This window comes from Panthera tigris, chromosome F3, assembly GCF_018350195.1.
Source record: "Panthera tigris isolate Pti1 chromosome F3, P.tigris_Pti1_mat1.1, whole genome shotgun sequence".
NCBI classification, from domain to species: domain Eukaryota; kingdom Metazoa; phylum Chordata; class Mammalia; order Carnivora; family Felidae; genus Panthera; species Panthera tigris.
Genome location: NC_056678.1, coordinates 56,038,739 through 56,054,100, shown reverse-complemented (window position 1 = coordinate 56,054,100; position 15,362 = coordinate 56,038,739). Strand labels below are relative to the sequence as shown.

The 15,362-nt window shown below is 46.8% G+C and overlaps 1 protein-coding gene and 1 long non-coding RNA gene across 5 annotated transcripts in view; one reads left to right on the top strand and one right to left on the bottom strand.

The window, feature by feature from the left end:
- Window positions 1–15,362, bottom strand: part of TGFB2 (transforming growth factor beta 2) — an 82,185-nt gene that overhangs the window by 42,314 nt on the left and 24,509 nt on the right. The gene's annotated exons all lie outside the window — the stretch shown is intronic.
- Window positions 1,440–12,356, top strand: LOC122235858. 2 transcript variants are annotated; one of them, XR_006213948.1, is made up of 3 exons: window positions 1,440–1,923; window positions 2,680–2,955; window positions 12,282–12,356. It is a non-coding gene; the product is annotated as an uncharacterized LOC122235858 (long non-coding RNA). The 2 variants fall into 2 exon arrangements; XR_006213947.1 differs by lacking the exon at window positions 12,282–12,356 and adding an exon at window positions 9,764–10,221.

Sequence of the window (15,362 nt, the reverse complement as noted above, 5' to 3'; positions counted from 1 at the left end):
TACACCAAACGTTGACAAAATATGGACTAAAATGCACAGTCTTAGGCATTCTTGTCCATCCCTGCAAAGAGAGCATTCTTATCCCCAAACTTCAACATCCCGGATCCTTTCCAGAAACTACCGCACTTTCCCCTGCAGCTCTATAATGCTTAGCGTGGATTTTCAACATGGTTAATGGGTGCAGTGGCTCTTTCCTAGGCTGAAAACCTTTCTCTGGTCTTTCTAAAAGTATGGCAGGGATGCATATCATGGCCAAAGCATGTCTGGTTCCGCGAGCTTCTGTCTGTGTTTGCTGTAAGCTTCTTGCTTGTGGCTGAACCTCTCTGTCAGGCGATTGCCTAATTACTTTGGGGCGCTGTGCTGATCTGTTACTGCTCTGCCCTGAAGCTGAGCTAATAAGCCGCGAGGCACACCCTGCTAGGATTGCAAGCTAGTTACCAACTTCACCAAGTAACATGGGCTATTATTACGAACGTATTAAATTCATGGCTTGGGAGTGAGTAAATATAAAGAGGAATGGATGGTCTGGATTATCCAGTTTGGGAGAAGGAAAACAAATACGGCCAACATTCTATCTCTCTGCAACTCTTCACTGCACTTAGACATGAAGTGCAAGTCTGGCGCCTGTCAGGGCCTCTCTCGGTGTTGCTGGTACCTAATACCTCTTACTGCAGTGTTCTCTCCAAGATGAGACCAGACCGTAGCTTCCAGAACTCCTCAGTGACAGAGAACCCAAACTTCAGGCAGATGGCCTCCTACGATCTCTGGTGGCTCCAGTTGCCCCAAATCTCTCCCCTATGCTGGGCTGAGATCTGCGTGCTCACAGCCCTTCCCGAAGGATCCAGTTCTGCTACACGAGATGATTTACTTCCTTTCTGCTTGACTGTGCTCAGAAATTTTGAAGCCAGTTCTGAAGTCTCCCCGCCCGTATTTCTTTCCTTTTCCAAGCAAACATCCTCACTTCCTTTCATTATTTTTCACGAAAGCCTTTTACTTTCGTGGATGTTTCCTCTTTGTTCCAATCTTAAACTCCTATCCTTCAATCTGAACATAATCCCCAAGGCAGAACAGAGGAGACCTATCACCTCCCTTACTGTGGGAGTTACATTTTTATTAATGCATCCCAACAATAAGTTATCCTTGCTCTCTCTTTTTTTTTTTTTAACATTTGCACTCATATTTTCTGTGTGTTTTTAATGCATAATAAATTACAAGTCTTGGGTCTTTTCCATACAAACTGTTTTACAGACGCCATTGTCTTATTTCTTACACCCTGAGGCTTTGTGTGTGTGTGCGAATTTTACAATCATTCCACCTTTCTTCAAATACCCCTACTTATTTGACTTGATTCCTCATTTCAGGTACGCTGAGATGGATTTGAAATCTGATTTGGCAAGCCTGTGCATTCATTTGTTAAATGATATTGCAGAGGACAGAATCTTAAAATCAGAAAGCCACTTGGCATATATTTCATCAAATCCCCTACATTCACAGATCATGAACAAAGTTCCTAAACTTTGCTTGGGTGAATACAGACGTGAATCTGTTCTAGAACTTCTTCCTTTGAGGTGTCTCCACTGTGGCAGGCATCATCACTGTGCCACTCATCTCTGTGGGGACAGCCAAGTGCATGGGAAGGGGCCCCCTGATGCCACACAATCACCCACTTAGTGCCACAGAGGTTTCCGTCTGCGCAGTGGCACAGTTTGCTCAAGGCGGATCAGCAGGCCAGCTGTGTCCAACTGCAGATCACCAAGTAAGTGGCCAATGGGACACAGCTGAGGAAGGTTCTGGAACCCACCTCACCGCAGAATGCCGATCTTCTATGAATCAGCACTCTGAGGGTTAGTTTCCAAAGCTGCATGGAAGTTCTGAATTGTTCTTCGTGCTGAATGCCAGCCCTGGATCTCAACTGTAACAATGGTAGGGAGTAAGAATTGCTTTGAAGGAATTTTTAGTTATCAGATATTCTTCTGAGTATTTCAGAAGATGGCCACTCAGTACCTTGCGAAAAAATATTAGAGTTTCAAAGGATGGTGCTTTCCTTGGGTTGGTAGATGTATTCAGTAAGGGTGTGTACTCTTTCCCCATCCTGTTTGTACTGGCAACACAGCTATGGGCAATTAAGATATGGGACCATACAGGAATTATAGGAATCCAGATTAAGTGTGGTGTGCATGCGTGCTGGAATGGAGCCGCGGGTGTTAGGCGTGTTTTAAGAAATCGTGTTCATTTGGGTGCTAAGCAACTTTCTGTTCAAGGAGGGGCCACCATTTTGCGGGAGGAGAAGAAACCATCTTTACAACAGGAAATCTCCATGGCAGAACTAGAGCCACAGCTGAGTAGTTTAAAATGTTTGAGTATGGTTATTTTTATGTAAGTGTCTGAGAGCAAGCCCAATGGTTTAGCGTCAATCCCATGATTCGGGTGTACAGAGGCTATAAAATATATGAAATTTAGCCTGCTCTTAGGGACTTAGAACTGATGGAACAACAAGATCCAGGACATCCAAAGAGTTAATCCAACCCATCCACTTTCTTTTATACCCCCTGCAAAAATGGAAGGGGCTGCAATTTTGAGAAGAGAGAGAGAATTCTTAAGAAGAAGAAGAAGAAGAAAAGAGGTTCTCCTCTTTAGGAAAGCCTAATCTGACAGCTCTCTAATTTTTCTTTGTTCCAGAAAACATCAGAAGTCTTTCTGACAAAGGGTCAAAACTCAGGTGGTTTCTGAAGCTTTCTCTATCTACTCTGTTTTCTCACGGCACAGGACAGATGCTTCTCCTCAGTCCCAAGTCAGCGGCTCTCCTCCACTTCCTCAAAAGCATTTACTAAGTCCCCTTTAAAGAAGAGCTCTTTGAACAAGGCTGGTGCTTCTTAAATGAAAGCAAACAGAAGTCCCAGAGAACCGGAGTGGTATCTACTCACGTGCTTAACCAGAATAAAATAGCACACGAAGGTAAAGAGATTGGGTATACAAAGGTAGGAGAGGGCTACATAACGTACATCCAAATGTACCTTAAAGTCAGTGGAATAACTGTTGCCATGTTAGGGGGAGTGGGTTATGCCTTTTTAGATGCCTATTTCTTGTCATTTTGCACTGATTTCATTAAGCTGCTTTTTAAATGGAGATACAATTGACATATAACATCATATTAGTTTCAGCTGTAACTTGAGACCATTTTAAAAGGCTAGACAACATATCTGAAAGACTTCCCTGGGTCTTGTCTCCGTTATTATTGCCGAATAGCTATTTTTAGTGCCAAGAGCAGAAACATCTTCCTCTAAAAGCACAGCAGCCCGGGGGTGCCAGTGCAGAGAAGGGGCCAAGATGCAGAAAGGGACTGATGTTCATTTCAGGCAGCCACCTTGGGGACCGTGATATACCATGACCTCTGTTAACTGGGACTCTGAGGAGGAATGAGACAGAGAGGAGCAGGAAGAGACTCATGTCCCCCAGTTTCAGCAGGAGATGTGCAACCTCTTTAGAACCCTCTGCTCTCTTCCATGGTGGGGAGGGAGAGACTGATCACAGGCAGCTGCTGTGGTGGCCGTCACAAAGACTTTGAGGCACCTTTTGACCATCAGCCTCAATGACAAAATCATTTTTCAGAGTTCAGAGAGAGTCTGGGAGTTTATATAAATAAATGTGTGTGTGTGTGTGTGTGTGTGTGTGTGTGTGTATTAATTCTGAGAAAGAGCAGGGGAGGGGCAGAGAGAGAGAGAGAGACACAGGGAGAGAGAATCCCAAGCAGGCTCCATGTTGTCTGCAGAGCCTGATGTGGGGCTCAATCCCGTGAACTGTGAGATCAGGACCTGAGCTGAAATCAAGAGTTGGACGCTGAGCCGGCTGAGCCACCCAGGCGCCCGTACAGCACTCTAGAATTTCCCTTTGGATGTGGAGCACCAGCTGTGAGCTCCCTTCCCCTAAGATGGCCTCACAGAGGCCATTCTGCTTGGACAGGCAATCAGGGCAGCCCAAACACAGATGGACCTTTACAAACTCCAACTGATCCCTTTGCTAATTTTTTTTTTTGAAACCAGCTGACCACACATTATGCTGTTGTTGTAGGAGGGAAGCTAGGAGGGCTCAAAAAGGCAAATATGGCTTCTCTAGAATGCTGTAACTCTACCCTATGTCTCATCTCACACCCACTGCTCTGTGGGTGCACTGCGTCCTCTAACTATGGATTCTAATCTTGCAGAACACATAGATGTGTGGCTCTGCTCTTGGTGGACCTTCCAGGCTGCATTCATTTCTTTTTTTTCTTTTAAGCATATTTATTTATTTTGGAAGAGAGAGAAAGTGTGAGTGAAGGAGGGGCAGAGAGAGAGAGAGGGAGAGGGAGATAGAGGAAGAGAGAGAGAGAGAGAGAGAGAGAGAGAGAGAGAATCGCAAGCAGGCTCCATGCTGTCAGCACAGAGCCTGACGACGTGGGGCTCAAACTCTAAACTCTTGAACAGTGAGAACATGACCTGAGGCGAAGTCGGATGCTTAACTGACTGAGAAGCCCCTGGCTGCGTTCATTTCTATGAAGAATAACACTGAGCAGGTGGGTGATAAGGGGATGGGGTAAGACCAACAGAGACGTGAACTTCACGGCATGTTTGGCACCCTCGAATATCTTGGAGGAGGATCCCAGAACCCTAAAAGTACTTTAGAGAGAGAGGAAGACGGCCAGCATGGAGTCAGTGTTATTTTCCCAGCCTTCAATCAGACCAGCTTTTCTCCTAAGTCCAGGGTAGGAAGTGAAAAGGTCGAGTGGGAATGGGTCTCAGCGGTGCCCATTTAGGCTGGGAAGGGGCGTAAGGTGCACAACGAGGGAGGGGCTTTGCAGAAATGAGACTGAAGAGACCGCGGTACAGTTTGTCCACGGCCCTCACTGTGGCGCATCAGCAAACCCTTCCGGTCTCAGTTCCTCCACACCTAAGAGGATGCTGGGCTTGGGCTCCACGCTTCCGTCTAAGGCTGGGAGAGTCCCTGCCTTCCGCTGAGGTTGCTGGGCTTTAGAAAGCACGGACTCGGCTACAGCTTGGCATGCCTTTTCTAGAAGGTCGGGCACCACGGGGCCAAGCAAGCTCGCCTCCATGCTTCCCCATCCTCTCCTCCCTCTTAATCTCCAACCACCGACGTCTCTACAATAACGTCCAATAACTTCAAAGAGACAACCTCACGACACGACTGGCTTTGTGACCCTGTGACCCCAGCTTCACGGGCCCTCTGCCATCTGTCCTCCCTCCCGCCCCTGCCAGAGTATATTCTGCCCTAAGTGCACCTGTGATTTCCCAACCGGCCAGATGCCGACCCACCACCACACCCACACCCCTGCTGCATTACTTCTTCTCCCAGAAACCCTTGGCATTTGGCAAATTCTATGCTGGAAGGTCCAACCTTGGTGCCTCCTCTCCTCAGAAGAAGTTCCAGCTCTTCCAGAGCGAAATCGATTTCTCCCCTCTTTGTGCCCCAACGGCACTGGTGGTATCGTATATCATAGCCAGCTCTTCACATTTTTTACCCCATAAGATGTGAGCAGCGTGAGGGCAAAGACTCAGGCTCATTTCTGTTTTTAATGAGCTAATGCCAACTCTTGCCTCTAGGAACTGCTGTGAAGGGTTAGATAAAATAATGAATAGGAACATAACAAGTAGCCAAAAAAACGTAAGGTCATATTGTAAATGACCGTCCAGAGTAGCAGCAGGAAAGCTGTATCTACTCCAGGAGACTAGTGTCAAGGAGACTCTTCCAACCAGGAAGAAAGAAGAGGTCCCATATGTCAAAACTGCAGCTGTACCCAAAACCCTGGGGACGGGAGCCATCCTTTTCTCTGCTTTCCGGAATCGAACGCACACCCTCAGTGCAGCCCTCGGGTCTGCCTCTGCTGTTCAGTTTACAACGACGAGAATCAGAGACCCGTGGGCACAGGGGAGCCCGATTCAATAGGACGTGTCTTAGAAAACCACACTCGGTTTCACCAGATTTGCTGACCCCCCGGCTTACTCCCATCTACACCAGGGGTAGAAGGAGATTTCTAGTGATTCTGCTATTAAAAGTACCCACGTTCGCATACCACTTACAAAACACTTTCTTGCACACAATCTTTTGAAACCTAGTGACATCTCATGTAAGTACCGTCTGTTGACAGCGTCTGCTCTGTGTTAGATCATCCCACCCGTTGCGGCTCCCAGGGTATAAGTGAAAGGACTGGGGTTTACAGGCAAGCCACTTGTGAAGACAGCCAGAACAGAGAAGGGGCCAGAAATTGCAAACCGAAGTCTCTCTGTTCCCAAGTCCACTCTCTATCCATGGCCCCACGTCTCCTTCCGATAAAGGTCTGTTCTGTAGTACTTTAAGGACCAGGCGGTGGAAAGTCCCAGAACAACCCAAGCTCATTCAAGCCTTCCATGGGTCGAAGCTATCCACAGAGGAAGCTGGTAATTTGGGAGCAGTCTTACGACAGGAGTCAAGGAGAGATGGCAGAACCAGATGGCCTTTCAAAGGCGACCCCCCTGAGGATCTGCACACTATGCTGAAGTTTATCAAACCAGCCTGGTACGAGCAGTTGGAACGTTCAGTTTTCCTAAAGAGGACAGAGGGAGGGGTCAGACACCCCAAGAGTTCAGAGACTGAACTCGTAAAAAGCCTCCTTTGGATTTTGAAGGAGCCACTCTGAGGTCTGGGTCACAGCTCCTTCTCACCAGCGGAGGACCCGCTGTGTGTGTGATTTGCTAGCCCCGGACCCAACGCTGTCTGCTGTAGCTCAGTGGGGAGACTTTGACCTTCGCCTTGACATACGGTTTTATCAAAACGCTTCGGTTAAAAACGCCCAGACTGTACAGGGAAGGGGATGGGTGGCTTATGCCATTTCTTAGTAAGAATTCCCATTTGCCTCTGAAGCGGTGTTGCCTGGGGGACGACCCCATAGCCTCTCTGTGCCTGGCGAACTTGTGACTCGTTCACAGGGCTCCAGTTAGGTTCAAATAGGGTGATGTTTATGCAAGCGTTTTGTCCAATGTAAAGCGACAAATAAGCGTAAGGTGACAGAGCTTAAACTTATTTTCAGGTGTCACTGAAGAAGTTCAGGCCGTCCACACACCGGGAAGTCATTCCAAGATAACAAGCATTTGCTTTCAGTACCTTATCGAGTCCCCTGGAAATAACTTTGGAGATAGATCTCTCGCTCTGCAGATAAGTAAACTGAGGCCCAGAGCTTGAGACCGGACAGCACTAACAAGCGACTACCAAGCCCAGGTCCTGACCCCTGACAGGTGTTCTTTCCACTCAACACATCACCTCAGACATGGGAAGGGTTCGTGCAGATTTCAAGGCAGAGAACTCAAGCCACCCTCAGGACGGTTATGTGCGATCCCTGTGACACCAGTCCCATGAATGACACTTGCCTGGGGCTCTGCCTGCACCCGGGGAAGCCTCAACACACCTGCAGCCAACTATTGTTTGCTCTCCCAGCTTCACTGAGTGGCCTTACAGGTCCCCCTTCCCAGTCCCAGGTCAATCTAACCATCCATTCGAGACAGATTTGAGTTTTGCCTTCTGTTCCTTTTTGGCCACACCTTAGGGATGGGAATGGACTATCCATGGCCCCTGAACTTAAGGAGGTGAAGGGGTGCCTGGGTGGCTCAGCTGGTTCAGTGTCCAACTCTTGATTTCAGCTCAGTTCATGATCTCACGGTTCGTGGCATAGAGCCCCATATCAGGCTCGGTGCTAATAACATGCAGCCTGCCTGAGATTCTCTCTCTCTTTCTCTCTGCCCCTCCCCCGCTTGCACATGTTCCTTCTCTCTCTCTCTCTCTCTCTCTCTCTCTCTCTCTCAAAATAAATAAAATAAATCCTTTAAGAAAAAAAAAAGGAGGTAAGAAGTGAGGTGAAGCAAACATATGGTAAATCCACTGCCTGGAAAGTCAGCCTCCCAACATGGAAAGGGCCAATAATAACACCAGCAGCTAAGAGCCTTCCCTGGATTCTCTCCTTTAAGGCTCACAAGGAATCTATGAGGTATATCCTATTTTCATTCCCATTTGCAGATGAAGAGGTAAGGCTTAGACAGATTAAGTGCTGTATCACTGGTCACACAGGTAGTCAATGGCGCAGTCGAAGAAGGGTCTTACAACGGACCAGTTGTACTGCATCGCTTCAAAAGGTAACACCAGCCCGTATTACACACAATCCTGTTCATAATAATGGAGTATTTAACATTCTTGCTTTTCTCGGTGTTTCAAATCTCCCACATACCTGCAATGCTTTTCCATGTCAAGTTTTTCTAATTCTATTCTCACACACATAGGTATGTTGATTCTCTACATGAAAAGGATTATAACTTTTTAATCCTATAAACCAATGAATAACCAGGTGCAGTCATTAAAACTAAGAAAAGTACCCAATGACATTTAATTCCTTGTCTCTTACTTTCTCCTTTTTTTTTTTTTTAATGAATTAAGAGGTCCTGGAAGAGGAAGGGGGGAAAGCCCCGCAAATTACTTTATATGATTTAAATAAACTTTCTGTAGATCTCATCCCTATGGAACTGACACACCACCACAAAATTGTCATGTGTGACAAAAACTCCCCGATGCCATAATGAAGGAAAGGGTGGAGGGGAGGCATTCTAGGTCATTTCACAATTCTCGGGATGCTCCAGAATGTGGTACTTTTTTGTCAGTACGTGTTGACTCTCTACCTTTTTAGGTGGGGAAATCCAAAGGCAATATTTTTTTTTATTTAAAAATGCCCTTCAAAGAAAGTTCTTCAGAAGCCTGTGGTTAATTCTGTTGCAATTTCTAACTCCTTGAAACCTGACTCATGAAACATATCACCAAATTTTGTGAGCCCTCTGACATGCACTTTTGTTGAAATTCGTCAGTAAAAAAACTCCCAAACATCATAGTTAAAGGGATGAGCAGTTTCTGCAAGGGTTTTCTAGTTGCCTCTGAAGCCATTGCGAGCCTGAGAATCTCCTTCCTGCAAGTTACCAGCTTTCCCATCAAAAAGAAAGGGACCTCCGAAGGACAAATTAACACTCCTGTCATTACAGTTCAGAATGTTATTGTATTTTTGTTAGTGTAGGTTTATATTTACAATGGATGATACATTTTTTTAAAAGACACATGCTTTCCAGCCTTGCATTCTGAAACCTCCTAAAAATCCCTTACAAATCCCAGGAGGATTAAACATGGAAAAAACAGGGATTTCAGATTCTGTCTACACGTGAGGTTCTTTTGCACTCACAGTGTTCCAATTAAACCCCTGTTTACATCATAAATCCAGTTCTGCAGCTTTCCTGGAATATCCACGGGCAGAATCCAAAAGTTTAAGACTCTTTCACAAGTTTTCTTTCCTCCTGGTGGAGAGTTGCCTTTCCATTTGCTGTTTTACTCTTCCCTGAAACCCTTCTTTGTCATCTAATGTTGAATTTAAAACCCAGTTCTTTCCAAGAAGACTCTGAAAGCAATTTACAGTAGGTTCGTGTCATATCACAACCTCCTCACCCCCATAAAGACTTCTTTCCAAACACCGAGAGGATGACGGAAAAGACTGACAGCACGCCATACCTCCATACGCCCCCAGTGCTTGGAAAGGAATGTCCGCGAAGCTGGGAGCTCCCCCAGAGACTAGAGGTAGCCGTTTGAAGATGGTCTCGCACGGTTTGGGGAGCCGGGGTTGGTAACTCCGGTCCTCCTTTGCCTGATCCCGACTCTCTTAGCACTGGCTGCGTCACTGCAGACCGGTCACCCTACTATCTCCTGCTTTTAGGTTTCAAATGATGGACTCAGTTTCCTGTGTCCAGATGTGCCACAGGACCCAGTGGCACTGAGAAGCCAGGGGAGAAGAAAAGCTAAATTTCCGCAGAGAATGAACCTGACTACCTCCTTTGCGTTGGAAGTGAAGCCGGGTGCTCACAGCCCGTCCCCGGACCAGTCCGGCATCGGCAAGAACCAGTGCCTGCTGAAGTCTCGAGGTCTGTTTCTGCACGGACGACACTACCAGGGAGCTTCATTTCCCCTTTACTTTTATGATTTTTCCATCTTCGGCTAAAACCACTCCTTTCGGAGTGAGATTCAACCCAAGCACAATCCCCCAAAGCAACAGGCACGGTGGTGGAATAAAGGCTCTCGCACGGGGCCTCAGGGCCTTCTTGGCTCTTCTGTGGATGTTTCCAGCCTCATTGGAAGACAGCCCCGAGCACTACGGGGCGGAGGTGAGGGTGGGAGTGAGGGGCTGCTTCCCTGGCCATGGCTGAATTTCCTGCCGCTGCACCAGCCGCCGCGCACCCCCCTCCCCCGCCCCGCCCCTGCCAAATCACAGCTCTGTTGAGGGTCCTAATGGCAGAAATGCCCATCTGGTAAAGGCAGAAAGAACTGGAGCCAGCTTTCCCCATCTCCTTTCGCTGACCTTGGGGATCTTGTTCTCGGCACCATTTACTCATCAGATGAAGTGATAACGAAACTAAAACACGGGACATTATACGTGTATTTCTCTGGCAACGGCTGCTCCCTCTGATTTGGGAATAACGCTCGTCCGCTCCAGCCTGCAACTCCCCACGGGTGCACACGTGTACACACACACACACACACACACACACCCCTAATAAAGTATCTCATTTACTAGCTCTGTTTATCGACATACGGGGTTCAGGACGGGCTGTCTGCCTCAAGCCCCTTCTCTTTTCGGAACAGCACACAACGCTGCGCTTGCCCAGAGCTTTGGGGTTTGCTTTTGTCCGTAATCTTGGTGCTGGCAGCTAATGGAGACTCTCGCTTTAGCACAAGGAGACTGAAGTTTTGTGATTCGGCCGGCCCGGAGTCCACTCCTGGCCTTGCCACCGAAAAGCCGGCCTTGGGACAAATCTCTTCGCTCCGTTAGGCCTCAGTTTCCTCATTTGTAAAATGTGACTAACACCCAGTTGGAGGGTGGCTGGGAAGGCCAGAGGAAGGGAGAGTCAACGGGGGGGGCTCGTCTGACCCGGCTCGGCCGCCCTCACCCCTTGCTCTTAACCAGTTTCACTTAAAGTCAAAATACGGACAGACCTTGGAACACAACCCGGGCAACCCACTTCAGCCTTGAAGACTGCACGCTCCCCATCTGCGGAATGGAGATGACACAGCGTCTCCCGCAGAGCCATGGGGGTGCAACAGGATTGGGACCTGAGCCTGGCGCTCGGTCAGCACCCCAGCACGCGGGTTGGGCCTCTATCATTTTTTCCCGGACTCCAAGTTCGTCAGCAAAAGGGCTGTCCCTGGCAAATGTCTGTTCACCTTCCCCGCTACCTACTCATTCAGAGATTCCCCTGAACACCCAGCTCCCTTCCAGGCGGCCTGCCCCGCCCCCAATTCGGCTCAGCTCTGCTCCTCATCACCAGATGAAGCAAAAATCTGGTAAATATTACACTTACAAGGTAACAGGTCTGGAATGCTTGGCATCCCGGGCCGAGTGCTGTTACTTGTTGGCCCCAGACACGTATATGCTGCAGCCCAGGGCCAAACTACATTTGGCTGCTTTGTGCAATTCAAATAAAGATATTAAAAATCCTCCAAGTCTATAAACATTTGTACTGTTTGCTAATCAAAGGGCTACGTTTCTTTCTATTTTTTTTAAAGCCATCTGAAGAGAACTTGGCACGCGGATTGCTCTTTTCTGTTTAGAACGCAAGGAGCACTGTGCATATGTGTGCCACATAGGCTTCCAATATACATAGACACATGATTTATCTATTTTAGTCCAAATGGACTCTACTTCCAGAGTGGACTGCCTTTCCCCGAAACAACAGACCTAAGCAACTTTCATTCCAGAGTCTATATCTGTAAGCATCGCAACAAAAGTCACTGCTTTTGGGGCGCCTGGGTGGCTCAGTCGGTTAAGCGTCCGACTTCAGCTCAGGTCACGATCTCGCGGTCCGTGAGTTCAAGCCCCGCGTTGGGCTCTGGGCTGACACCTCAGGGCCTGGAGCCTGCTTCCGATTCTGTGTCTCCCTCTCTCTCTGCCCCTCCCCCGTTCATGCTCTGTCTCTCTCTGTCTCAAAAGTAAATAAACGTTAATTAAAAATAATAATAATAATAAAATTCAAAAAAAAAAAAGTCACTGCTTTTGGGTCACATGATTGGTGACTGATAGGAGCTTCTAATTCATGGAGGTGACAGCTATGGGGGGTATGTGTCCTGTCTCTACCACTTAACTGCTGTTGAACTTGGGCAAGTTATTTAATCTCTCTCTGTGCCTTGATTTCCTCCTATGTTGAATAGAGACAATAATAATACCTATCAATTATTGCCAGGATCAAATGAACCAATATCTCTGAAGTGCTTAGAAAAGTCCCTGGAGTATAAGAAGCACTACATAAGTATACGCAGTAAATGTTATTGTTGTTGCCATTATTGTTATTATTGACCAAATACCAAGTGTAAATAAAAGACAGAATATAAAGATCCTAGCAAAGGGTAACTTGTTCCTTAAGCAAAAGAAGCTAAATGCGATTAGACTTTACTAGGCCTTCCTTTCTCCACTAACAACAAGTAGAGGAAAATGGTAAAATTAGATTATATCACAGCCAGCGACTTAAAGTTGGACTTCACCAATTCAGATGTCAGGACTGAACTTTTCTCAGTCATAAGAACAGAAAAAAAAAATACCATTTTTTTCTTATTTTTCAGTTTCTTATGTATTTATTTTTGAGACACAGACAGAGAGGGAGGGGAGGGGGGTAGAGGGGGAGGGAGAGGGAGAGGGAGAGGGAGACACAGAATCTCAGGCAGGCTCTGCGCTGTCAGCACAGAGCCCAATGGGGGGGCTCGAACTCACAAACCATGAGATCATGACCTAAGCCAAAACCAAGAGTCAGACACTTAAACAACTGAGCCGCCCAGGTGCCCCTAACCTCAGAATTTTTAAATAAAACCTCGTCCCAGATGGCCACCTTGAGAAAGCACACGAGAGGTGGCTTTGAGGCGCAGGTAGGAACAAAGAAAGGGGCAACATTTTCCTAAGGATAAAGACAATGTCGCACACTCTCTTGGTTTGCTTTTGCAATTAAAGGTAAGAGTGAGGCTTTACTTCCCCCATGGGTGACAGAAGGTCATGTTTCAAGGACAGCTCGAGCCTGCTGGCAGACATCCCTCTGGCTCACTGGCCCTGGAAGGTGCTGCTTGAGCCGGTGATGGCCATGGGCCCAAACAGCAAGCAGGCGAAGGCTACCTTTGTGCCTTTACTACACCTGTTTGTCTCTTACCCTTCTCGTCCCCTCCCTGCGTCCCCCTGGCTCCCTCCACCCCTCCTAGTACATCCACAGCTCTTGCGGTTCATTCAGGTCCCTTCTGTGTAAGAAACAGAAGAGACAAGCACTACCATATAGACAATGAATTAGAACTAAGGAGATGGTGGCAAACAGGGGGCCCCCCGCTCACATTACCGAGGAACAGTTAGAAGCCAGTTATAGTAGTTAGAGAGACGGAAGGAATTTGTATCCAACAAGACCCTCTGGGACCCCAGACTGCATCCTTTGGAGGCATCTATCTCGCAACCCCATGACATGGGGTAGACTTTCTCTCTGGCCACAGCTGGACAAGGTAGAGGAGAGGACTGGGCTTCCCGGGGGTCAGCAGGGGCAAAGCTATACCACCAAGGCTCAGGCACCAAGCAACAGAACAGGACTTCTGTTCTTTGTACTTGAAGAAGCCTAAGTCTCTCTCCATATAAAGTATATTAGGGGGAGGAGCACTGAACTGAATGAATCACAGTGCTGATTTGGGGGTGGGGTTGGTGGGGAGGGATGTCCTTGTGGTTAACCACATTTTACTGGGGTTTTTTATTGATTGCAGTTGTATTGAAAGAGACATGAGTCAGACATACCATATCCGAAGCCACGTATGGCGCTGGGTTCTAATGGAATTTCAATGTAGGAGAATGTCACGGACTGTACTATGAAATGTGAAAAGCTTTGTTATCGACATAGACCTCGTTTGCTTCTGTCCTTCAACAGCTGAAGAACAGGCTGAGTTTTTTCTAGTTCCCTTCTCCTTGTAAGGCTGTGGCTATTCGCTGCTGAGGTACACACACTGTTCTGTGGACAAGTACAGGTGGCTTCTCTTAAAAGGTGGTTTCGTTAACCAACCACCTTGCCCTTGTGCTACCATTGTCCTTTGTTGTAAATATCATTCAGCAATTTTCTACGATTCTGCTTCGTAGAGGGTTGTCAGTGTATAGACCTGTCCCCACAAGCAGGCTTACAAGTTACTTGAGGGCAGATGTAATAGAACAATAGCAATTTAAAAATTACAGCAATAAAAGGAACATGACTTGTTTGGAAAGGCGTACCATCCATCACGTACCCCACCAGGATTATCCCATTTTGGTGGAAGATAAGAAACTGAGGCTTAAACAGGAAACAAGCCCAACCCAGCATATGGAACTAGAAACAGTGCCACCTCGACTGTACCCAGATTATGTGACCCCAGCGTATTCCTCTGGGCCGTGCGCACTGCCTCTTCCAGGAGGGACCCACTTTTTATCCACCTGTGTGGTTCAGGTACCAAGCCCTTGGGGCACTATCTGCTCAGTAAATATTTACCGAATTAAACTGAATAAAACAAAAATTTTCCACATCAGTGTTTTCAGGGACAAGCCAGGCAGGGATTAGAGACACAACAAGGGAGGCAGATGTACCCACTTCGTTGCAGAAAGAGTTAACAACACACATAGTCCTTTTAGGCAAGTTCTGAGAGCTTCAAGCCCTCCGGAGAAGACAAAGAATGTCATTCTGCCTTACTTACTTCCATCAATTTTTAAACAGTATCTCTGATATTATTTCCTCTTATCAAAGTTGCTGGCACTTCTTAAAATTCTTTTCGTAGACTTTTTAAAAAATGTATGCTTGGTTTTCTCAACGTATGGAAATTGGAAATTAAAAAACATGGGCTGGAATTTATGGTTTCTCTATAGTTCTCGGGCTACAAAAGCTAGAAAGTGAAGATGTCACTGATCACCCTGAAATGAATGAATGGATGAATGAATGATGATGGTTTACTTAGCCCCTACCCTGTGCAAGTTATTTTCATGTATTCTTTTTTTTGAAGTCCCATTAAGAAGCAGATTTTTAAAAATTCATTCTCATTTTAGAGAAGAGAAAGATGAGGTTCAGAGAAGGTAGCTGACTTGCCCGATATTACACAGTTAGGATTTTATCCAGGTCTCTTTTATGCAAAGCCTGTATTTTCTTTCTATTATATCATAGACTAAGTGCCACACTCAAGAGTCATCTTTGGCTCATGTGTGAGTCACTTTCTTGGCTTTATCAACCATAGGTCAGGATCAAAAAAACCAAAGGCTGTCATCTTCACAAGTTTAAAGGAAGGGACCACCG